Genomic DNA, 27,594 nt, shown 5'->3' on the forward strand with positions numbered 1-27,594 from the left:
TTCCTCAGTCAGGAATTCTGGATGAACCCACCAAACTATGCATCAACCCCTATATCACTAGAGTGGTTGTAAATTGGCTCACAGATAGAACACACAGTGTGAAAGTAATGAGCTCCAAGTTAGACTGCCAGCCAGTCATGGGTGGAGTCCCACAGGGATCAGTCCTGGGTACTCTCCTGTTCAGTATCTACTTCTTAATAGTCCAGGCCAACACAAAGGATCTCTGGCTGACCAAGTTCATAGACAACTGCAAGCTGGGAGCCATCATTAACTCCACAAGTGATGCAGACATCCTACAGAAAGGCCTCACTGAGACCACTGACTGGCGTGGAAACCATGGCCTCAAGCTTAACACCACAAAACGCATCATCAGCCCTTTTGGCAAAATCTCAGTCCTCACTATGTGCCATATTGATGGGAGGCCACTAAACACTGTAGGCATTATAAGAGATCTGGAGACACAGGTTGACAGCAACCTCTCCTTTAATCACCACATTGCCACACTGGTCAGGAAATCCTTCTATGTGGAACATCTCATTACCAAGGGTTTTGCATCTAGGAAGAAAGAAGTCATCATCTCTGTGTACTCTTCCCTCATTAGACCAATCATTAAGTATAATAGGCCATTTGTGATGTACCTCACTAGAAACCTGCAACAGCTGGAGAGGCCACAGAAGTACCTCATAATGATGATCCTAGGCATTAAACACATGTCCTACACAGACAGACTCAAAAGATGATGTGATATTCTCTGTCTCATATCATCTACTTAGAGGCGATCTCTGCTTGACTTGCAAATTTATGTTTGACCCAGCTCTTTTACAAATGCTACATCTAAAGACATCCCAGTCTCCCTGCACCGCACACTGCAGGGATCTTGACCTCAGTACCACAATGAACACAACATGCTGGGGGGCAGATTCCTCACCCAGAGACAGCACATGCCCTGAAATAGACTTCCCATACATGTCAAGCAAAGCACCTAGATGACCCTGTTCCAGAGAGATCTTGATGAGTGGATGCGTAATAGATAGTTCACACCAGGGATCACTCCAGTGGCTGTACTTGATGGGAGCACTGGGAAATAATGTCAAGTGTCACAATGATAGGGCACTTCTATGGGCTAGGCTTTTAATGACTCTAGGGCCATTAGCCTAGTACACACCTATGAACCTATAAGGAGAGTGACATCGGCATGACTGATAAAGTAGTCCAGTGGGTGGGTAACTTATCAAAATATTTCTTCTACAAACATACACAGTTACACACACACTTATACACCCACACACACACACACACACACACACACACACACACACACACACACACACACACACACACACACACACAAACACACATTTGGAAGATCTGAGAGTAGAACCCCTGCCTATCTAGTTATTTGTACTACAATGTTACACAGTTATTGCACATGCTACAGAGCTTACTGGACTGACTACTGGCCAAAGGTGCTGATAAGGGGAATGACATCCGCAGGACTGATAAAGTATGCCAGTGGGTAGCAAATATATAAAATACTTCTTCCTACAAGCATACACACCTAGACATCCACACACACATTCACCAGATCTGAGAGTAGAACCCCTGCCTATGTAGTTATTTCTATTATAGTGTTACACAGTTGTTGCATGTGCTACAGGGCTTATGGAGCTGACAACTAGCCAAAGGTGCTGATAAGGGGAATGATATCAACAAGACTGATAAAGTATGCCAGTGGGTGGGGAACTTATCAAAATACTTCTTCCTACAAACATGCACACTTACATACCCACACACACATTTGCCAGATCTGAGAGTAGAACCCCTGCCTATCTAGTTATTTGTACTATAGTGTTACACAGTTATCACACATGCTACAGAGCTTACTGGGCTAACAACTGGCCAAAGGTGCTGATAAGGGGAATGACATCAGCAGTATTGATAAAGTAGGGCAGTGGGTGGGGGACTTATCAAAATACTTATTCTTAGAAACACACTAATTTGCCAGATATAAGATTAGAACCCCCTGTTTAGCTCATGACTTGTAATATTGTGTTACACAGTTATCACACACAGTGCAGAGCTTACTAGGCTGACAACTGGCCAAAGGTTCTGATAAGGGGAATGACATCAGCAGAAGTGATAAAGTGGGGCAGTGGGTGGGAGACTTATCAAAATACTTCTTCTTACAAGCATACACTCATTTTCCAGAGCTGAGATTAGAACCTCTATCTGGCTACTGATTTGTACTATAGTGTTACACATTTAGCACATACGCTACGGAGCTTACTGGGCTGACAACTGGCCAAAGGTGCCAATAAGGGGAATGACATCAGCAGGACTGATAAAGTGGGGCACTGGGAAGTGTTGTGGGTGGGAATGGCCTAAAACTGTTTCACCTACAAACACACACACCCTCATTCGCACATACACAGCTGTCTCACACACACACACACACACACACACACACACACACACACACACACACACACACACACACACACACACACACACACACACACACACACACACACACACACACACACACACACACACACACACACATACACACAAACACACAGTTGCCAGTATGGAGATTAGAACCTCTACCTATTTAGTTATTTGTATTATAGTGTTACAGAGTTATTGCACATGCTACAGAGCTTATAGGGGTGACTAATGTCCAATGGTAAATCTAAGGTAAATGAAAGCAACAGATCTTGTGAAGTAGGGCAATGTGAAGTGTACTATGTGAGAAGAGTCTCCTAATACTTGGACCTATGGAGACACACACACATACTCACACACACACACACAGACAGGTGATGTGATATTATAAACTCAACCTCAGTACTATTACACACTTGGGCTCACTTTTATGCTGGCATGTGGCACTGTTTATAACTGGTATGCCACTGTCCACAGCAGGACATCACTGTATGTCATTCAAGGTATCCGTGTGTGTGACTCACTCTGTCTGTGCTCCCCTTTGCCTCTCTCTATATCACTGTCTGTCTCTCAGTTCCCCACATCTATGTGTGTGCATGCTTGACATATATTATCTGTTGCCCATATATATGTGTGTGTGTATCTGATGCAACAGATGCAGATATATTACATATGGGCCACCTACAGCTAGCTGAGGGTAATCCTGTCTGATGTGTGTGTGTGGGGACAATTGAGGTGCACATAGCTGTCTGTATGCACAGGTATATATATATATATATATACATACATATATATATATATATATATATATACACACACACACACACACACACACACACACACACACACACACACACACACACACACACACACACACACACACACACACACATACACAATACAGTCATATATATTCCGATGTGGGTTCCAACATGTCCTGTAATTTTCTAAGTGTAGGAGCATGTCCAGTGTGACCTTCTGTAGTTAGAGTTGGACTCCATTCCAGAGATAGGTGTACTCAAGTCCAGGGTTTTATGTGCTATAGCCATACTTCTCAGGAGTACATAGGACTTTCCTCAGGGTACTTGTTTTGTTTAGCAGACATTTTCTGACATATCTGTAGTCTGAGACTGCTATGTATTGTGTCATTACCTAGTGCCAGACATCCTCAGATCATCACAGTGCTTTACCAGAGGAATACTAGTTGTATGATGCATAGACCAATATTATGAGGGCAGCTATGTAAATTCTTGCCCAACAAGGCCATTTGTGAGGTGCAGCTGACACACAGCTGTGTAAAAAGTCCAGCCACATGCTGATATACTGGCTGTGTATCTTCTGCTTGTGTGATATCCTTCTAACCTGAGATGTCATTTCCTTGTGTGTGCATACCACTGACCTGTACATTTTTTGGCAGGTTGCCCAGGTGTTTGGCTGGAGGTTTCATCCTTTCTACATACATTTGTGTTTTTATAGCAAGTTAGTTACATATAATTGAAGTGGGATGTTACAAATTAATACGGACATTTCTGTTTCAGAATACATAACCTTCAGACAATTCCCACTACTGCAAACTCCTCACCCTACCAACTTTCTCAGTATGTAAGGACAATATTTATAATACATGCCTATCATTGTGCCTTTGTTCCATTTTTGTTTCTGCCTCTGCCCAGACATCTTGCTATCAGAGGTTGGGAGTTATGGGTGTGGGCACAGAGTGCAATCAATTGTGCAGGCATGTCCATTATTTGTAAAAACAAACATAAGAAAAAGGATTATTGAGAATGACCACCGGCAACAGAACCACAAAGCACTTATATTCACAAAAGCCTTGGCACCTCTGCTACACATCCTTCGAGATGTCACTAATATGTGTAGTTTATTCTTGCCACTCTCCAACTTAAACCCCTCCACTCCCATTCCACCTTATACTGACTCATCCAACTACCTTTGCTATTACTTCATTCCACCAAAAACAATCTTTCCCCTACCAAAATCTCATTTTCTCTCTAATATCTATTGTGCTATACTCTCCAATCTCAAATATACTATTACCCTCGCCATGCAAAATATTTTCCTAACCTACTAATGGCTAGAAGCTATATATTTTGAAATGTTAAACCTACAGTTGAGTTTATAACTAAAATATTCACTTTATGTAAATGTTAAAATTCCTGTATTGAATTATGTCTTTTCATTTTTGTAACACTGTAACAAGCCAATTGCAAATATCATGGAGCTTATCTGTAAATGTTTAATTAGTTGTATGAACTATGTCCTTTTGTAACATGTAAAATGTAGCTTGCAATTATTGTGGAGCTTTTCTTCCCAGGCCTCCTCTAAAAACGGCTCTTCTTGGCCCAGTGGACTTTCCCAGTCATCAAACTTAAATAAAATCAAAATAAATAAATAAATAAATATTCCACATAGCACTGTGGCTTCCAGGTATGTCAGTGGCAGAGCAGTGGGTTTCACTGACATGTATAACAGTTGGCACTGCAGTTATCTGCACATGGTCCTGTCAAAGGCAGCACTCTACCTAGGGCAGTACAAGATGACTTCCAGGAGAATGTGCTGGCTAGATCCTGACAGTATTAACCACACATACACATAGCTCATTGACCCCTGCATATTGTGGACAGGCAACGTGTTTTCATGTGTATTGGTACAGCCCTGCCAATGTGTGCTATGCTGCTATTTCCATGCAAACATATATGCTACTGCATTTGTGTGGGTATATGGGGGGGGGGGCACACCTGTCAACTGTACACATTTGCACAGATTGTGCTGATATTTGCTTTATATTTTGGTTCCATTTACCATACTATTGTGCCCTGTCATGGGGATTGGAGGCATAGCAGTAAAGAGCCCAGGTCAGATTGTACTGGCATGCATTTCAGTTTCAGACTTCTTTCCCTTCATAGCCTTACTGTTACTGTGGGTCCTGCTGTGCTATCACTGTGTGAGTCTGTAGGGGGATATTTCAACATTGCTTCCATTTGCGTGCCTTTACCAGACATTCCTCTGTGTTTTTCTACATCTGACTTGCTATGTGGTTGTGAGGGGTGGTTATGGGACCCCCACCCTGACAGGCATTGCCTGTGATCTATGACCCCCCCCCACTTAGTTGTCCCCCCACACAATAATGCAGTATTAGAGTGGGATTTGCCACCTTGAGTACTACTGCATAGTATGTGGAGCCCAGTTTTGGCCAGGCATTTCCTGGTGTCTACCATTTCCTGGTGTCCCACATAGCTGTCAGTTGTGTGCTGCTATCCCAGTAGGACACCCCATTTTCTTGCATGCATGCAGCATTACCATAAGCATGCTAGCAGAACATACTATTCCATTCATTTATTGTTAAGAAGACTGACTTACCTTGTGCTTGCAGCAGTTGTGAGGACAGGGCTTGAGGGCCATGTATGTTAGATGCACACAGTACACTGCCTTTACATGGTGATTACAGATAATGTGATGTGTGTGTCATCCATTTTACTGTGTATGCAAGTCAGAGAGAGTTGTCAGTCCCTGGGGTCCCTACAGTGTCAATGTGTGTGCTATGCATTGCCTCTTTGCCAAGGAGTGAGCATATTGGACACGCCTCCATCTGCCTATGGGAGCAGGCTCATGTGCTTCCTCCTGTGAGTCCCTCTGTGCCTGCAGGGACCTTGGCAATAGTGATGGGCTGTGTGGCCCTTCCCTGTGCTGTTTCTGCTGCAGCTGTTTCCACAGGATCATATTGTGTGCTTGGCACATACTATGAACATGTGTGCACATGTGGCTGGAGAGTACTTCAAGGCTATCCCAGATATGTCAAGGCAGTGAAACCATGACTTAAGCATCCCAAACACATGCTCTATAATGATCCTGGTTTGTGAGTATGCCTCATGATGGCATTCTTGTGTGGGTGCGTGTGCATTTCTGATGGGTGTTATCATCCGCGGCTCCAGTGCATAGCCAGCATCCCCCACCAAATGGCCATATGGGATGCCCGCACTGGCAAATGCCTGGTACAGCTGTGATGAATGCCAGATGTGGGAGTCATGATAGCTTCCATGGCTGCCAGCACACGCACATTCATGATAATGCCCTGGGCATTGCACATGACCTGGCAGTTGATAGAGGGGAAGCCTTTGTGGTTTATGTAGACCCTACCCTGTTCACTGGGTGGTGCTTTGATATGGATGTGTGTGCAGTATATGGCACCCAGTACCTCCAGGTGTTCTGCTACATGGTGGAAGAGACTCGTATTGCTGGTCCTCTCCTCACGGGTGTTGGGGAAGTAAATGTGATCACTGGCATGTGGTAGCATGGCACCCAGGAACTGGTGGAGTACCCTGGATGCAGATGCCTGTGAGACCCCCATCATGTCCCCAGTAGGTCTTTGGAAAGTACCTGTAGCTAGAATTCTTAAGGCTACACATACCTTGTTATCCATTGGGATGGGTTCCCTTCTGTTGCCTCTAGCACTGAGTTGAGGGCAGCAAAGCTCACTGATTTGCTGAAGTATGTCTCTGTCCACCCTGAAGTGCTCTACTATCTTCAGATCATGTAGCCCTGATAGGATACCCTGGTTCTGAACACTCTCCTCCTCCTTGGTCTGTGGCAGTTGTCAGCATTATCCTCCTCTCCCCTGTCAGCTTCTAGCACATACTGATGGATAAAGCAATGGGAGCCCCTAACATTTTTCCAGTTAAAATTCCCCTGCATATATACACCAATGGTGCAGAGTTTGTGGGAAAAATCAGACTGTAAGGTATTTCCATACTTTATACTGTTGTGCTGCAGATGCTGCCTGTATGATTGGCTGACTATAATACATTCCAGCTGCTACCTATATTACTCATGGCTTTGATTTGGCCATTTCAGTGTTAGAGGCATTACTGGTAATTTGTGCATGACTGCCTTTATTCTGCTGTTGGCCTTTTTTTAATTATTTTTTACTTACATCTCCTCCCATTTTCAGCTATGCAGCCACCTGCCAGCTGTATTATTGTGTGCTTTGCATGGTCCATTGTGAGTTACAAGAGTCCCATATTAGTGATTTCTAATTAATTTCTCCTTTATTGTGCTGTTGCCCTTTATTCTTTTTTTACATCTCCTCCCATTTTCAGCTATGCAGCCACCTGCCAGCTGTATTATTGTGTGCTTTGCATGGCCCGTTGTGATTTGCAAGAGTCTCATATTAGTAATTTCTACTTCATTTCTCCTTTACTGTGCTGTTGCCCTTTATCTTTTTTACATCTCCTCCCATTTTCAGCTATGCAGCCACCTGCCAGCTGTATTATTGAGTGCTTTCACTGGCCTATTGTGAGTAGCAGAATCCCATATTGCTGCTTTATACTGCATTTCCCTTTTTCTGCTATTTCCTTTTTTTTCTGTATCCTTCCTGCTTTAGCCCTGGTGCACCATGCAGACCTGTTTAGCTAGTGTAAACAGCAAGAAATAGCCCTCTTCTGGGTGTGGGCATGAACACGCTCCTCAGTTCATGTAATAAGACTATACAGCCTCAGACACACACCCTCGCTTAGCTGTGCTTATCTAAGCGCAAACCCAAGCAACAGAGCTCCAATGTGCTTACAGCAAGCATGACACAGCCCATTTTCATGTTAGTTGCTCCTCCTGCCTTCACAATGGTGTTAGAGCACCTACACGGTTAGGTGCAGTGTGACACTTAGAAGAATTTTGTGATTCAGTAAGTCCCCTCATTAGTATATCCCACTGCCTTAGTCTGTAGTTACTGCACTATACAAGAACCTCCCCCCTTAGCAACCTCTGTTCCCTACCATTGTTTTGATTCTGCTTGCCATATAGTATAATGGCAAAATGCAGGTTTTCCTTAAAATTGACTTTTCACTATTTTTTTTTTATTTTCCCCACAATCCCGTTTACTGTGCGCTGCCCTATGCTTCAATGGCCGGGATCGGCCACAATAAAATACACTTTTATTTTTATTAAAAGTAAGAGGTTTTACATGCCAATGGCCATATATTTGGCCATTGACATGCCTACAGATTAGGGTACATGCTTTTATTGGAGCTGATATAGATCTGTTTTCATTTTTGCAGAAATGTATTCGGCTATAGCCAAATACATTTCTGCAGCTTACACTGTTCCTGCACGGTTACCTGCCTGCTTCTTGGATCACTAGTTCACCTCATTTGCATGGTTTTCACCAGCAAATGAGGAAATTAGCATCCTGCATGGGTTTCTATGCAGGAACAGTGTTTGCTCACTCGTGCACATCAAAACAGCACATTCCTGGATCGTTCGGCGGCCAAATTTCATGCAGAAAAATTAGCTTTATGAATCCCATGGATACATGTTTAAAAATGTTGAAATTTGAGCTTTGGCTGATTGCATAATAATTTTTGTATCACATGACCCATAGGAGGGTATTTTAAAAGTTGATTGCTTGTGAGAAACTTATTGTCTGATGAAGTCCAGTTAAATGTTCATGGACGAAAGTGCTTACAATAAAAATTTGTAGTGCTAAGTCATATTCATGCTTCCTTTCTTTGGCCATTTTATTGTCACAGTTACACAGTCTATAGTACTGGTGTTATCACTGAACATGTAATAATCACAAGTCTCATAACTATCTTTGATCCCTATCATAATACCTCCACCTGATTTTTTGTTAGAATGTCTGTTACAGTAAAATCATTTATATCCTGACTCAACTGGTTTCCAGTCATTGCTCTTTAACCATGTTTCACAAACAATAAAAGCATCAATCTCTTGGGAGTGCAGCAAATTTTCCAATAAAAAGACTTTATTATTAATGCTCCTAGCATTAACAACCATCAGAGATGCATCAAATGTTTCTGTCTGTGAAATGTTAAATTTTTGACCTGGGAAAAATCCTACCTAGTGTTTGTCAAATATTGTGAAATATCTGCTGCAAAAAAATTCCTTACCTGATCGTGACAAATGCACGCCATCCTGTCTGAACACGTGTGTCCAAAACTAGGCTTGGATGCTCTAAACATTTCCATTTTTTAAAAGGGTTCCTGTCAGAAGCACAAAGACACATTATGTTGAATGCGTCTTCTTTGAACTGTAAATGTCGAAAACGCAAAATGACGAAGCGGCTTTTAAGTGAATTCTTTCCCTGGGAAAGAAGTTGCTTGGCTGCTTCCATCACTTTGCCATTTTCGGCACTGTAGTGCGATCTCGGAGTTGGTATATTTAAGTAGGGATGGGGGTAGCCCCTCACTTAAAATAGTGTTCAGTGTGTTTTTATTTATTTATTTATTTATTTTTTGGGGAACAGCAAATTTTATTTTTTTTTTAGGAACAGCAAATTTTTTCCCTAGGGAAAAATTCACTGTTCTGGCTGTTCGCTCTTTTTTGTTTTCATTCTTTTGTGGTCGATATAACAGTGTTCGATCTTTTGATCATTTGCTGTTATAACATAGACCCTTTTAACACAGGAAATTTTTTTCCATGTAGGCATTTGCCCAAAAAATCTTTTCATTCACAGTAACCTGTCTATCCTTTCTATAGGTGATTTGTGAAAAATACATCCTAACACCAGTAGAAGCTATACTATCTAAGAGGGCTGTCAGTTCCTTACTAAGAGTCAAAGAATCCTTGCGGATGACATCATTTGTATAGACATGAATAAAAATGGATCCATGCTTCTTTACATTAAGGCATTCCAAGGCTTGTCTCTTATCTTCTATTTTTGCTCCTGGGAAGCATAACACTATTCAATGTACATTATCTTCTCTCCAAATATAAGTTCCACTAATAATTGAATCTCCAATTACAAGAATGTTTGCTTGCCAGCTCTGAAGAATCTTCAACTTCAATACAGTAATATCTGCTCTATCAATTGTTATGAAGGATAGATATTCATCACCATTAATCTTATTAATCCCACTGTTTTCATTGTGTATTAAATTCTCATCTAGCTGGTATTGTAAATCCACAGCTTGAGCCATGTAGTCAGCATCTGTCTTTCTCTCCTGTTTTCTTACGGTAATGTTCTTCAATCTTCCACGTTCAATTTTGATTTCTTCCTTTTCACCTGTCCCTTGTCGCTTTCTACTACCTTCTCTTTTGGAATAAATGATGTGTTTTTCTGTACACTGAAGGATTTCAGATAGAAAATATGATCATTCCCTGTAACTCATCTGTTACATAACAAAGCAGTGTCCTTTATAGCACATATACTCTTTCCTTTACAGTTATTATTCAGTTTCTTTTTCTTCCTTATTTGTTGTGAACTTCTTCCTTTCTTTCTTTTTTGTTTCCTTTTAAGCAAACTGGATCCTCAGATTGCTGAATACTTGCATCCAGAATTTCAAGGTTGTCAGGGACATTGTCTTGTTTCATAGGGGTTGAATAATCATTGCAGATGATAGATGCATCCTTTCCTAAATGTGTTCTGTTTGTTCTATGCCTAACATTATTTATTTCACCAGTCCAATCATTAATATACGAAACAACAGTTTTCCAAGCCATGCCAATTGCACAAGTGCAATCATCATCATTATGTCTAGATTTACTTCTAACAATGGTAAGCAAATCATCTGACTTTTGACACGAGGAACACAAATCACCAGTGTTATCAGCTGTTACCTTTAAATATGCATAGCATTTATTACACTGCACAAGATATTTGTGCATTAGCAGATCGTTAATTTCACACTCATTTAAGGAATCCATATTCAGCTTCAAATTAATAAAATATTGTAAAAGAATAAACAAAATCAGTAATCACAGAATTCAAAAAGAACTTAAATCAGCTTCAATGACAAAAAAAAAAATCACACAAGCAATATACAACTAAATACTAAAGTAAGTAGAGGAAAGTTGTTTGGATCATACAAGTTCTGCAAGCCAGACAAATGCTGTAATTCTTTTATGTCATACACGAAGGCATGCAGTAGTTTCTGATCACTATCACTCGCAGTCGCACTTCTTTTTCACAGTGAAGATCAATAAATCATAAATCAAGGTAGGATTGTTTAGATATGCTCAGGATTTTCCTGTCTGTAGTCTGTGTGGATTTATAGCTGTCTAGGCCCCTTGGGTGTGGCTAGAGCTTGCCTGTCTAAAATCTATCCCTTTATAACAACCAACAGTGAAATTAAAGGTAAAATAACAAAATATGAATCAAAGTAAATCTTGTTAACACTCTAGCTCTTCCTACCTACAAACAGTGAAAAGCAGTGATAACAATTAAAATATAAATTCAAATAAAACTTCCCTTACCAGTCAACTCTAAAGTAAATCACAAACAAAGGTAGGATTGTTTAGATATGCTCTGTTTGGAGTGATATGTTAGCTAGGAGATTGTTAAGGTTTAGTAGGAGTGTATGCTAGTTAGGAAATATTTAAGATTAGCTTCTGTCATCAGAGACATGGGGGCCAGATTGTGAGTGACCATCCAATGGTCAAGGTTCAATATGAAATGGGTTAGGGATGAACTCTGTTTCAGATGGATGGAGAGAATATTATAGAGTATGGAATACTCCCCAGCATGTTCTATTTATGTCACAAGCAATGTCTAAATCTGTGTATCCTATGTTTCTTTTGCTATTCATATTGCAGATATGCAAAAGGTCCATCAGGGCTAGATGTGAGGATGCCTTATATGCCAGGCATAGATTGCTTCTCAAAAACCTGTAGGACACTGAGTCTAGAGATATGGCTTTAAGGTGATCTATATAGGACAATGTGTTAATACCCTAAATTCACTTGGTGAGGAACCTCTGTGAGTATTCCAACTGTTACATATGCCTGGTCTGGTATATGCTGAAGGAGACATTGTACTCAATGATGGGTCTGATAAGGAATGAGTAAAGTGGTACTACAACTTTCTTTGACTTGGATGTTTTAGTCTTATCTATAAGCTGGATGACAATGAATGACTTTCATACTACCTTGGCTACACGTTGGTCAAAGGTCAGATTACTGTCTATGTATGTTTCCAGATGCCAAACTACTGGGTCATTTCATAGGAGTGTCTTATCAGTGGAGTAATTAACCTGGGTGGACTTTTTCCAAAAAGGCACCCTAATGCATGAGTTTTAATCCTTGGCATTGGCACGAGTCATTTGTCCATGTGATACTGTCTTTTAGGATGTTAGTGCATGGGGAGAATCTATGATAGTTCCCAATTTGTAGCTGTCTGCAAACTTGGTGAACCAGAGATCCTTCATTTAAGCCTTGACCTACAAGAAGTAGATGCCAAACAGAACGGGCCTATCAGTGAGCCCTGAGGCACTCCAATGGTGATCTATCTCATGGTGGAGGTAGACTCACTAATCTTGACTTCTAAGCCCCTCTCTATGAGCAAACTGGCTATCCAGTGAGTTAGGTAAGGATTTATGCCTAGTTTGGTGAGTTTGCCAACAATACCCGAGTGGAGTATTGTATTGAATACCTTAGTCAGGTCTAGGTAGGCATTATGCACTGTTTTCTCCTCATCCATTGCCTTGGTGGTCCCATCAAGATGTTTACCAGGTTAAATAGGCATGACTTTCCTTTGACAAAACTGAAAATGGATTAGTCTACTGTCAGTAAGTTGCTGATATCTTTGTTGATCATCTCCATGATAATTCATTCCATGGCTGTACATATTAGACTAGTCAGATTAATGAGTCTGTAGTTTCTGGGGTGGGTTGATAGTACACCCTTGTGAAGAGCGATAACCATTGCAGTCCTCCATTCACATGGACATAGCCTGTTTTGAGACTGTAGTTGAAAAGTGACTCAAGTGGTCCTGATAGGTTATGTCTCAAGCTATTTAGGAGGCAACCCAGGATATTGTCTGGGCCAATTATGGCTATGTTTTGGCCTTAGCAAGTGCCACCATGACCTGTCCACTGATAATAGTGTGAGGGTGGCTATGCTAGTAAGGATTTCACTGTAGGAGGCAGGGGATAGTAAGACATGAAGTTAGAGCTGAATTTGCTATGTCAGTCTTTTCGGGGAAGATAGTACCATTTACCACCAGTTCAACACACTGCTGTGGTTCACCTTTAAGATTTCAGACATCGCTGTAGAAAGCATTTTGGCTCTCTTTAGCCTAAGAGGCTATCTTGACCTTGTAATTGGACTTGTTGCATTTAAATTGTACTCTTACTTTCCTGTTTAGTTTAATTAGTGAGGTGTTGTTGATATGAGAGTTGCTGTGTTTGAATTTAGCCACGACTTTTTCCTTTTATTATATACTCTGTTAATGTTGGGATTCCACCTATGTGGTTTGTTTTTGGGGGTTGTTTTGGGCTTACGTCTGGTAGATACACCAGCTTCTTTGCAGCTGTTATATGGTTGTGCAGGGTTTCCTATTAACAATTCTGCATAGTTTGCTGTGGACCCAGGATTCAGAGGGGCATTGAATTTTGACAAACTGTCACTTAATAGGGTGTACTTTGCTTTAGAGTAGTTCCTAAATGCTACAGGTTTTGCTGTGTTTTCCAAGGTGATTTTTATTCTGAAGTAGACAGCTTTGTGATTCAACTTCACCAGTGAGCACATGATATGGGGGCAGTCCCCTCCCATTTTGGTGAGTACCCTTTTCTATATGCTTGCATCTCTGTTTGTATTAATAAAGCTGAGAAAACATTATGCCTGCAAGTTGCAGGCAGTGTATGTTCCCAGTCTATAAAGGGGTACTTGAAGTCTTCCATGAATATAGTTTTTTGTTGGATGGTGAGTGCCTCCAGCAGATCTAGGTTCATTCTTGGGGAATAAATGGTGACCTATAGCTTGCTGACATATGTTAAGGGATTATGGAGATTTGCACATGGAGAAACTCCAGGGAATCATCCTCTTTAGCCAAACTTGAGGTATAGTTATTGCTAATGTAGATCAAAACACCTCCACCTTTAGTCTCTTTAAGTCCAGGTAATGGTGTAAATGTGTAGAAATCATTGAAGACTTGGACTGCTGGAATACTTTCTATAGCTTTAAACCATGTCTCAGTAATAGCACAGATGTCTATATTCTCTGGAGTGAGAAGAGCTTGTAGGATTTGTATGCTGTGAAGCTTCTTGTTAAGGCTCCTAGCATTGAGCAGTAACACCTTTAGGTTCCTTTGGCATTTCCTTCCTAAAAAAAAAAACAGAGGCTTTCTTGAGGTAGAACATTTTAGCCAATATACAGAAGCCCAGGGTAGACAGGTGCAGACCATTCTTAGCAAAGCAATATGGTCTGTTAGCCATGTCCTCACATGCTAACAAATATTGAAGCCCCTTGAAATGACATCAGAAACTAAGCAATTGTTAAAGTCAATCATTTTTTGTTCATACTGTGGCATCATTCTTGGTGATGGTAGAATGCTGCTGAATGCAAGGTGCATATCTATCTCAGACACATATTCAGAGTCAGACATAATGTGTCTCTCTTCATATAGCCCATTGAGGTATGTATTAAGTCATTTACACCCATATGGACTAATACAGAGTCATACTGGTACCTGTGGTGCAGTAACATGAGTGCTTGCATAACCGAGGAGATCATTGCTCAAGAAATTCTAATAACCGTTAACTTCTCCTTCTCCAGTCTGGTGAGTGGGGCATTAGTGTATCATGCAACGGGTTCTCCTATGACAAGAGTCCCTGGAAAAGTGTTTGTTTGCCTTATGGGATTCATTCTTGGGGGTCCATTAGGTGTAGGTATACATGTGGTGCTTGGTGTTGGTTTTGGTGAGTGCTTTAGAGTTTGTGAGGGTAGGCATTGCTGTCTGTAGGCTTAAGATGTCTTTGATGTTTAGGAAGATTGCTTTTTATTGTCTCAGCATAAGATGATCTATCTGTATGTGTTAGACACTGTGTGTGGTAGATGGTGTGTGTGTGTGAGTGTGTGAGTGTGTGAGTGTGTGACTGTGTGAGTGTGTGTGAGTGTGTGTGAGTGTGTGAGAGTGTGTGAGAGTGTGAGAGTGTGTGCGTGTGAGAGTGTGAGAGTGAGAGAGTGTGAGAGTGAGAGAGTGTGTGAGTGTAGGAGAGTGCGTGAGTGTGAGTGTGTGAGTGTGTGAGTGTGTGAGTGTGTGAGTGTGTGAGTGTGTGAGAGTGTGTGAGTGTGTGAGAGTGTGAGAGTGTGTGAGTGTGTGAGTGTGTGTGTCTGTGTGTGAGTGTCTGTTTGTGTGTGTGTGTGTGTGTGTGTGTGTGTGTGTGTGTGTGTGTGTGTGTGTGTGTGTGTGTGTGTGTGTGTGAGTGTGTGTGTGTGTGTGTGTGTGTGTGTGTGTGTGTGTGTGTGTGTGTTTCTGTTTGAGTGAGTGTGTGCATACTCACTTGTTCCTACACAGCATTGTATAGGTTAGTACAGGGATCTCTTAACGCTTCACCTTAACATGTCGGTGTTCTCAGTGTCGGGCTTTTCAACTGTTGGTCATCTCTATTGTCGATCTTCCGGTGTCGGTGTTCTCGTCATTGGCGTTTTCAGCTTTCAGCATTATCAGGTAGACCTATACATATATATATATATATATATATATATATATATATATATATATATATACACACACACACATATGGGGAACAGACTCCTCATCCGTGTAAGACAAAGTTCATCCCTGTTCAACTGCAACTTATATCTATGGATGGGAAACAGAAAATTTACCCCAGGACTGCTCCCCTGTATTAGTAATGGACAGATGCAGATCCTAAAGGCTTTATCCCATGCACTGATCCCCTCAAATTATCTATGTAATGATCGCAGTTAGTTTCATGAGGGGTAATATATAATTATCCACCATGGGATTGGTAAAATCCGTGGTCTTCGGAACAATTTAGTATATATTTTTATCAACTAGGTTTAAATAATTTATTACAAATGAATACGCGCTTTTATCCACTTTTTTATATGAACTTCATAAAATAAAAAACACTTTCTTCAAGTTCTTTAAATACCCTACTAATTAAAACAAACATGATACCATTTCCCCTTCGGTAGTTACAAAAATTACAATTCATACATTTCTATAAACCTCACCATAAATAAACCTATATATGCATGTGTATACATGTGTTAAAACACTTAGGTAAGTATTAATTGCATTTTTGATTGCTATAAGGATGAAATTGAATATCTAGTGCATTTTGATTACTGCAATCCTATAAATGTGATGTCACTTCTTCTTCTTCTGGCTTTTCCCGGTTAGGGGTTGCCACAGTGGATCACCTGTCCGCTCATGATTGGCAGTGGAGATTTATGCTGTTGAGTTGCCAGCCCAGTGCCCAAACTTCTACAGAAGGCACACACATGCACACACTCACACCTAGGGCCAATTTAGAGTGTCCAATCCATCTACAGCATGTCTTTGGGATGTGGGAGGAAACCGGAGCACCCGGAGGAAACCCTCGCAACCACAGGGGGGACATGCAGACTCCACACAGAAGGCACCCCAGCTGAGGATCGAACCAGAGAACCTCTTGCTGTGAGGCAGCAACGCTAACTGCTGCACGAACGTGGCCGCCCATAAATGTGATGTCACTATTATTATATAATGTTTCACTGTGACAAGTTCAGAAAGATTGTTTACGTTCTTAGCTATGTACTAACTATAGCACTGAAGGGATATCTCTCTTTCTAAAATGAATTCCACTAATTTCAGATTACAACTAAATTTATTTGTGTACTATATCTTATCAGATACATTTATATAACATATAAACAAATCACAAAGGTTTCCATAAAGACTTCTTATTACACTGCATTTAAATGCTTCCTTCTTGTTAGTTGATTAGTTTGTTAGCTGAGAGATAGGTTGGTTTGTTAGTTTTCTTTGTCAAATGGGTTGTCTGGTTGGACCTTGTTCAATTTTAGTATATGCCTGGGGAGCAAAGATTCTATCACATAGGTTATTCAAACTAATATATCGAGACTCGAATATGGTTTAACTATGAATTATATTTCACACTTGACTGGATTAAGGACAAAAGCTTCTGAACATCTAGCCATCTCTCATTATCATACATTTTCTGCAAGCGGAAGTGTAGCTGTCTCAAGCAACACCCTATGCCAGTCCCAGGAACTAGCACCCCACCTGCTCATCTCTACAAGTGCAAAGCAAAAAAAAAAACTTGCAACATATGCAGAATACTTCCATACTTCATGCAGACAGAACCCTATCTGTGCACCCATCAGTGCTAGTGAAAAAAGAAAAAAGAAAGAGTTTATATCCTGAATAGATCATGATGATATTTAGGTTTTAGTTTAAAATAAAAAAAAAAAAAAAAAAAAAATATATATATATATATATATATATATATATATATGTGTGTGTGTGTGTGTGTGTGTGTGTGTGTGTGTGTGTGTGTATATATATATATATATATATATATATATATATATATATATATGTATGTATATATATATATATATATATATATATATATATATATGTATATATATATATATGTATATATATATATATATATATATATATATATATATATATATATATATATGTGTGTGAGTGTGTGTGTGTGTGTGTATGTGCGTATATCTAGGGAGAGATGGAGAGAGAGAGAGAGATACTTACTTCTATATAGGGGTCTGTATTAAAATACCGAGACCTCACTTACGCGAATACTTAAACACCGACACATAAATAGAGAACCGAGAGAACACCAAATGTCCTGAAGCACAAAATTCAAAATAACAAATTCCCATAGTTGGCCAACCCCACTGCCCATTACTTACTGCCTACCCAAACAAAATAAATAATCCACACTTCCACATATCTACACTTCACCCATATATCCCATATCCTAATCAAACATTCACTACACACAAATATATCTAACTATAAACAAACAACACCCAACTACGGGAAAAGTGTAATTTACATATATATTCACCTATACAACTTTATTACTATATATACACTTAATGTAACCCTACTTCTAACCCTAAACTGTAGGTTGTATGTATTACTATATATGCACTTACCTTATCCCACAACCTAACCCCAAGGTCAGTAACTATTGCGCATTTACGTTAGGGAGCTATACCAGATAAGGGCCAACAATGGGAATTTGATATTTCAAATTTTGCCCTTCAGGACGTTCGGTGTTCTCACAGTTTGCTATTTATTTGTCGGCGTTTAGCTATTCACATGAGGTTTTGGTATTTTAATATAGACCCCCTATATAGATAGATAAATATATTTTCTCTTTAGACTGTAGCAAAGTTTTTGCTGCAAATGTAGCAACAATTGCCATAGCTGATACCCTGTATGGAGTGCTCTAACACTCAAGTTTTGGTTATAAAAATATATATATATATATATATATATATATTATTTTTAAACTGTAGCAAGCAGCTTGCTACTGTTTAGAGAACACACAGAGTGCTACAGTGCTCAGGTTTAACCACAAATGCAATACAGGTTTTTAAAAGAAATACTGGCTTTTAAAAGAGCAATTTGGATGACTGGATATGCAATTTGATAGCACCCCCTAACACTTTGTGCTTTGAGTAGTTGCCCCGTTCACCCTGGCCTAGCTACACTACTGTCTGCAAGGGTAGTCATTTGTTTTTTTGTTTTTTTTTTAATAATGTGCTTTTTTCACAAATGCCATAAGTGGTTGTTTTATAGAAATGCCAATCTTGTGAGACATATACTGTAACAGTGGATTTCATAATCTAGCATTTTAGATCTAATATATTTAATATTTCTTTTTTTTTTCACAAATTGCTTTTTTATTTTTCTAGCAGTGCATTTCCATATTACCTAGCCATTTGGAACAGCATATGTGTCATTTTATTGAATTATAAGAAACTATGCATGTTGCTTGAAATGTTTTGCATTAATAAAACAAATGAAATCCTCAAAATGCCAGAGAAAAGGGCTTACATTAAGCATTTACAGACTGAACTGAAAATTCTGCTCTCAACTTACCTGGCTTTTTAAAATTAAATAAGAGTCACATTGCGAGAGCATTTTGCATCAGGAACTGGCATGATGGATACAGCATATGATAGTAAAAAATAACTCTGTGGAAGACTTAAGACTTGTATGGTTTTATGAGGCTTTGTACATTTAATATTATATAGCTCCAGGCAAGGTAATTGTGCAGCTTTACAACAGCTCTGTTCTCACGAAACGCTGATCAGTTTCTTTTCCAGTGATAAACAGGGTTTACTCTCATTTTCTTTAAGACATCAGCATAGACACTTCTACAGAATACACATCTAAGTCTCTCAAGTAATTACAGTTTGATGGCCACCTATGATAGGTCACATAATATCTATACTTTTATCTAGGTTATAGCTAAATCCCTTGACTGACTTATAGTTTAGCTTTGTTGTTTTGACCTCAGATAACTTACTAGCCAGTATACACTGAGCTTCTTATCATAAAAATCACAATGCAACTGAAGGTGGAAAAAAAATCAGCTGGGTACTTTTCTTCTAGGTGACACAGGGAATTAACACTATTATACAAACTGAACAGGAATCAGGTTTCACCAAGTGTTAGTACAATGCATTGTTAAAATAACTATACTGCAATGTTTGACATGACTACCCAGTATTCATTGACGCTATTACCCAACATTCATTAAGTGTACACTTTTAGAATTGTTTATGCTTTTCAACCTTGTCATTGCAAATATATCATACACACACACACACACACACACACACACACACACACACACACACACACACACACACACACACACATAGATACCTGCACATACATACCACAAATGCTCATTTTTATATATAGTTTCCATGGGAATGGACAATCATAGCTAATATTGACCTCTATATTGTTGACCCACTTTTGTCAGCAATGCAGACGGTCAGCATTTGTGTAATAATGTGCAATCCCTGTGGAAGGGGAATATGCTCACTCCCTGGGGATTCTGTGATCTCAGATTTAGTATATATAATTAGCAAGGGTTGTGGGTGGGGCAGGGGGGGTATGTCCCTGCAAACCACTTTTGATGTTTCTGTGTAGAAATTTCCAATGAAAAATCCTCCAGAATTGTGAGTAAGAAGTTAGTTTAACTGAAAATAAAATGTTTGTTTTATCTTCCATTGATAATGATACCTGAAACCCTTTAGTTAGGTATCACCAGTAAGAATCTTTAGGAGCTGTCTTATAGAAAATTAAAGTGTTATATAGCTATGATAATTCATTCTTAACATTGATATTATTATATAGAATTCCAAAAATCCAGTCTATAACTTTTGGTACGGTTTTGAAGGATGAGTTAGGTATTATTCTACACAGATCCTTAGTGTATGCTGTGACACTCTGAAGAACCAACCAGTCATTAGGGGATAGGCCATAGGTTGACAATATACTTTGCGTGTTCAAAGCTTGTTGATTTTCAATACATTCCAATAAAACAGGTGATTATTTTCCCATAAACAAAAAATCTCTCTATGTGTTTTATCAGGGAAATCCCTTGTCATAGTAAATGGTATTAAAAATCTATTCCACAGTTTTATATCTAAATTTGTGTTAATGAATTTTCTAAACACATACAGATATTGTTTATTAGTGTTAGTTTAGTTAATTTTGTTGTAATATACTATAAATTTAAACTTAAATAGTGCCATATCTTGTTATCTTTGTCAGTTACCAAAGCATTCTTTGATAAATAATTTTCATTCATTAGTTTAATGGAGTATCAGTGTTTCCAATTGGAACAGTATCTAGGATTTATCCAATTCATCACTATTTTAATTATAGATGCTTTTATATAAGTTTCAATCTCTGGGAATTTTAACCCCACTTGTTCCCATTTTCTGATATGATCAGAATATGTCACTCTATTTCTTTTGGGGTACCATAGGAATTTCATCGGAATTGAAGTGATTTCTTTAAGGATTTTCTTTCCTGATGGAAGTATAAGGGCTTGTGCTATATATAATATTTTAGGTAACGAAACCATTTTTATCAGTTGTAACCTATCATCAAATGTTATAAACAAATTATTCCATTTGCTTATTAATGTCTTGATTAAGTCTATGGCTTTAGCATAGTTAAGTGGGTCTATATTACAACATTGAATGCTTAAAACAGCAAACGATGTTTAATCAACCCTAATTCAGTGAAAGCTGAAAATGTTGACCTCAGAACAGCGATTTCTTTCTTAGGGAAAGAAATTGCTGTTCCAACCAAAAAAAAAAAAAAAAAAAAAAAAAAAAAAAACAGTAAACAACTCCAAACACATGCACACTTACCTTAACCCTAATTCTACCCCCCAAAAAAAGTAAACCGCTGAAAACACATATACACTTAACTCAAACGTATATCTAACACAGAAAAGTAAACAGTTTAAAACCATATATGCACTTACCTTAACCCGCACCCTAACCCCAAGGTCAGCAACTGTTGCACATTTACGTTCGGGAGCTATACCGGATAAGGGAATCTCTAAGACCACTCTACAGTGAAGAACACGTCAAAGTAACGAAGTGGTCAAGCAACTCCTTTCCCAGGGAAATAATTCGCTGAACAGCCGCTTCGCTGTTTTGCCTGTTCGCTGTTTAGAGTTGTATGAAAACGCATTCGACAAAATGTGTTTTCGTCATTATAATGGGAACCCTAGTTAAGCTGTAAGGTTTCCTCTATATTCTTGCCTAGGACTATTCCTAAATAGTTTACACTTGAAACTTGGTTTCCAATAATATGATTAACTGGAACCTGTATGTTCTTTTTTTTATTTAATAATAAATATTTTGATTTAGATTTGTTGAAGGAGAGTCCTGAGACATTTTCGAAATTTGTTGTTACTATATCCGCTTCACCTAACACTTCCTTAGAGTTGGGTAAGTTAAGTATGATATCATCAGCAAACATCATTATTTTAGAAATATATTGGTCATATATATTTATACCTCTTATCTTTGGGATATTACATATTAAAATGGCAAGTATTTCTATGGCCAGAGCAAATAGAAGAAGGGACATGGGACATCCTTGTCTAGTACCTCTAGTGATTTGGATTGCTTTGGAAGTAAAGGGACCTAAATTGACATATGCTAGATTATTTTCATAGATTTTCTTTATCGTTGTTATAAAAATGGGGGGACAAATAACTGTAAGACTTTAAATAAATAACCCCAGTTTAAGGAGTCAAAGGCCTTTTGAATATCTAGACCTATTATCAATGCTTCATGGTTTCCTCTATTGAGGTAATTTATCAGAGTTAATACTCTTTTAATATTATAATGTGTATGCCTGTTATGTATGAAACAAGTTTGGTCTTCATTAATTATTTTAGATATGGGTATTTTCAATCTATTGACCATAATTGACATAAATAGTTTATAATCATTATTCAACAAAGAAACTGGTCTATATGAGTTGCAATGATTAGGGTCCTTATTCTCTTTTAATATATGGGAAATTAGAGAATATCTCCAAGAAGAAGGAACATTTGCTAATGTTTGAACTTCAAGAAAGGTTTTATGTAGGAGAGAGATTATAGAAGAAGGGAACAATCTATACATTTTGATAATTAAGCCATCTATTCCAGGTGCTTTATTAGACTTACTTCCTTTAATCCCCATCTATAATTTCCTTTTGAGAGATAGGTTTTTGTAGAGCTAACTTAAGTTTATCAGGAATTCTTCTTATGTTGGGAACTATATTCTCTCACTTCTCACATTTATTTGTACTTATTTTATCTTTATGATGCTCTGCATAATGATAATTAAAAACCTCTAGAGTGTCCCCTATGTCTGGCACTTTTTTCCTTTTCCCTTCATGAAAGATACTATCAATGTTATTAATTTTTGATTGTATCTTAACTTTCATAGATAGGTTATGAAGATTCTTAGGAGAGGTAGCATAAGAATTTAATTTCAGTTTTTCCATAGCTAAATTAGTTTTATGGGATAATATTTCATTGTATTTCTTATTTGCTTCATCTATTTTCTTCTTATTATCTGTAGGAATTAAGTTTTTATTACATTTAAGAGATAATATTTGATTTTGGAGTTGCTGTAAATCTGAGTCCCATTCTTTAATTTATTTTTGTACCAGCTAATGGTTTTACCATATAGATAGGCCTTAAGAGAATCCCATACCATAATTGTGTTTGGTTCAGGGTTATAATTAATCTCTAAAAGCTGAAGGTGAGAAGTTACCTAAGATTTAAAGTCTTTAATTTTTGTGATATATGAAGGAATCCTTGAAGTAATAACTAATTTATTCAATTCCAAGTGTATTGTTAACAGCGGGGAATTATGTACTGAAAAGGGACAAGGTTGTATTGAAAAATTCAAGATTTTAGAATAAAGATCATGTGAGATATAAATTTTATCTGTTCTAGTTTGGGTACCATGTCTATAGTCCTGGTGTGAGAATAGTAAATAATTTGGTCCCAAAGCATTAAAGGTATCTTTTAATTTAAACATTTCTGTCCATTTTTAACTGTTTGGCTGAGGACAATAGTCTAGGAGATGTCCTATTGGTAGTTTCTGTAATATATGTGATACAATTGAAATCACTTCCTAGTATAATATTACATTTAGAAGTAGTTGTAATAAAGTCTTACGTGTTTCTTAGATAGTCCAACCCCCATACTCAGGAGCCAGTATAAATTAACCAGGGTCCAAATAACTAAGGCCACTAGTCCATCATTATCTACATGTTTGTAAATGATTTGGAGATTTAAGAAAGTATTTTTCCATAGACTTGTTACTCCTCTGGTCTTATTTTTATAACAAGATTAAGCAAGTAATGTGTATTCCTTAGGGTCCCACATAAATGTGTCATTTATTTTAAAGTGGGTCTCTTGGAGAAAAACTACTTGAGCCTTGTTCAGTTTAAGATACCTTAGTAGGTTGGCTCTCTTATATGGGTTGTTTAAGCTATTAGTATTTAAGGATATCAAAGTTAAATACCATATCAGAATTCTTTAAAGATAACAAATAATAAAGGAACTTGTATTAATAGAATCCTGTATACATTATACTCTTTCTGAATAAACAACAGAATATCAATTGTTGAACAGTAAGCTACCTTTGCTTTTATGATCCTAAGATGACATGCTTCATTTCAAATAATATATAGCCTTTTGTCCTGCTAAATGTTCTTCTGAGTTATTACACAGGCATAGTCACTGCTTAGATTATTTATCAAAACTCTTTTGGGTACATGGGATAACAGGGCATATCTATAATTTAGTATATATTAACTAGTTTTTTATAATATTTATAACTACTGATTGTTTCAGAATATATATATTGGTACCTGTGTGAACAAAAAGCTGTTTGCCAGCTTTTGACATAAATTGGGTCAATCTGACAGTTATATATTTATTTACGTTGTTGACCAGGTTAGTCCCACTAGGCCAATGACCTCTTTTTACAGGTGACCTGAGGTGGTATTCATACCAACTAGGGTAAATTTGGCCTGGGCAATGGGGATCTTCTCCTACTCTTGTTGATAAGTGACACAGGATCATTTACAACCATCTAAGCTATCACCAGCAAAGGCAGATGAAGCCTCAGTTTAATGCCTCATCCAAACTATAAGACAAATTAAGGCAACACTAGTTTGAATTCAAGGCAAAAAGTCCAGTCAAAGAACATAATGCAGCCCAAAGCTAAGTAATAGTGTAGTAGGAGTGGTACTGTGTGACAGTCAAAGTAATTAAGGAATTCTCTGAAAAAGACTCTACAGACTGCATAATGAATGACACTGTATGACAGCAGCCATGTTACTTCATGAGTCCAGTAGCTTTCATGCAATATGCTTGCTGTGATGGACTTTCATATGCAGCTCTAAAAAACATTATGAGAAGCTGAAACTCTGATAAGGGCTACACAGCAAAGTCCCTACTATTCTTTTGCTATACGTGTGAAGGAAATGGTTTGATAGGATAGTCAAAAATGGGGGAGTGAAGGCAGATAAACACACAGAAGCACAAGGGGAAGGGTGAGATGGATAGGCATGGGGAAGCAAGACTAATTATTTGGGGGATACAAAATGACCATTTTATTATTTTTTTTAGATGGGGAAAGTAACAAGGAGATATTATGGGCAGGAAAGAGGATATAAGGATGGCAACAAGGGTAGATAAACAAAAAGAAAGAACAATTAACTATGAAGGTGCTGACACAATGGAGTTGGAAACATAAAGGAGAGACACAGACAGAAACATGAATAACAGTTGATGACGGAATAGATTGGACTACAAAGTGAAGAGGGAAGTAGCATAAAAGGGAAGGAAACTCCATGATGGCGAATAATGTTGGTTGATAGCCAGCTGCCTCTTTAGTCAATGACATGTCCATGCTAAGGTCAGTCACCTTCATGACTGCACTCTTGGGTTGGCCTATTTCAGGCAGCTGTGTGCCACAGCCAGTTGCATGAGATTGTGCTTCAGGCTGCCAGTAGAGGTCAAGTTCATGTCTCAACAGTGGTATACCTCAAAGAGAGCCTTAGGGTCCAATTGAACCAAAGGGCAACAGAGACCCATTTAGGACACCTCTGCTGGATAACCTTTGTCACCCTGCAGAAAGGTTGGCATGGAGATATCTGGAGACCAATCAGGTGTTGGCAAGGCAGGTGGACTCTGCAGTGACCACTGCTACATCACTTCTATTGTTGTGGCAGACACTGCATAAAAGGTCAACATAATGAAGAAAAAAAACCAACAACAAATAAAAAAGTACAAAAAGGACAGCGATAAAGGGAGGGAAATACAAAAATAAAAGTAATTATCTGTAATGTGAAGTACAATGGTTGGCAGAACAATCACTGAATTAGTAAAAACCTGTTAACTATGCAATGACAAGCAAAATATAGTATACTTCCAGACAAAGAAGTTCAACAGCAAGTGTGGCACAAAGGCCCATACTAAATGCTGGCATACAAAATTCCTGTTTGTTTTGGAAAATAACAGTGCATGTGTTAAAAAAGGGAGGATCACAAGTGCCATGGAAACTGGCCTGAGCAACCTCAGAAGCTTGAAGTGTTCTGCCAAAGGACATATCATCAGGTGGTAGTCATGGTCTACAAAACTTAACTTTGCATGGCACCATGCCATGGAAGGGTAGCCATAGAAGCCAAAATGTCAAAACCATGGGCCACAGACACATGGTGGGACTAATGTATTACAAAATAGGTGAACCAACAGTGGACATCAACTAGCAGCATGTTGGATGCATGCTTCTGCTATGCCATGTGTAACTGGTACTACCAAGAAAGTTTGATAGCACAGTGGAAAAATAACACGGGGTATGTAGAACAGGGTTCTATGTGTGAATGGTAAGGTTAAGCCTATGGACCTGACAATCTAAGAAGGCAAAGACAAAGGTTTGAAGTAGATAATGACACCTGGGATGATGTTGAAACATCCAATGTTAAGTCAATCACTATTACCATGCCACCAGTGGGATTCCCTGGACTGGCAAAACAGGCCAACTTATACTAGTAAGACATGTATTACAGTAAACATACAGTGGTTAAACTACATAGCAGCAATGCAAAAATGGGAGATAAAGCAGCATCTAAAAAATAAGCAGTTATAATATCAGTGGTATATACATATCCCCTACCCCTGGACAGTCTTTCCTTGTTCCTATATAACATCAGTTTGTTCTCCTATATTTTACCAGGAGCTAAAAAACAGAAAAAAAAATACATGTACTGTATGTGTAAATAATTTCAAGTAACCACCAGTCAGTACTTTTAAAACTCTCAGTCACTGTCTCTGACATTCTCTTCCCACTGGCAAAGATGGCTGTGGCACCGTTTCAGGTCACTGTATCAATGTTGGTTGTGCTTATCAGAGAAGGATGTATATGAGGCATGACTCATCATTCTGATAAGGCAGTGATATGCATCTATTTTGTTTTTAATAACATCACAGGAGGCCCCAGAAGGTGTTCACTGTGACCTTATACAGGAGGTACAGAAACATTTTTTTTTCCTTCCTGCATCATGTAGAGACCCATATACCTTCAACACTCTCAGAAGCCATAACTATTTTCACTTGCAAACTAGTAGAAAACATTAGCATATTTACATCAATGTACATTGTGAGTAAAACATGATGTACATCTATGGGAAGAAGGGCAACAAAATGAAGGCCAATGCCACAATATAGCCATGGGTTACTGAAAGATATGCTGGGGTGGTACCAGGGTGAGGGTGGAGGACACACAGGACTAAATGCATGTACCCTGTATAACACATGTCCTTGTCCATGA

Source organism: Protopterus annectens, chromosome 6.part0 (genome assembly GCF_019279795.1).
Source record: "Protopterus annectens isolate FY-2018-M chromosome 6.part0, PAN1.0, whole genome shotgun sequence".
Lineage (NCBI taxonomy): Eukaryota > Metazoa > Chordata > Ceratodontiformes > Protopteridae > Protopterus > Protopterus annectens.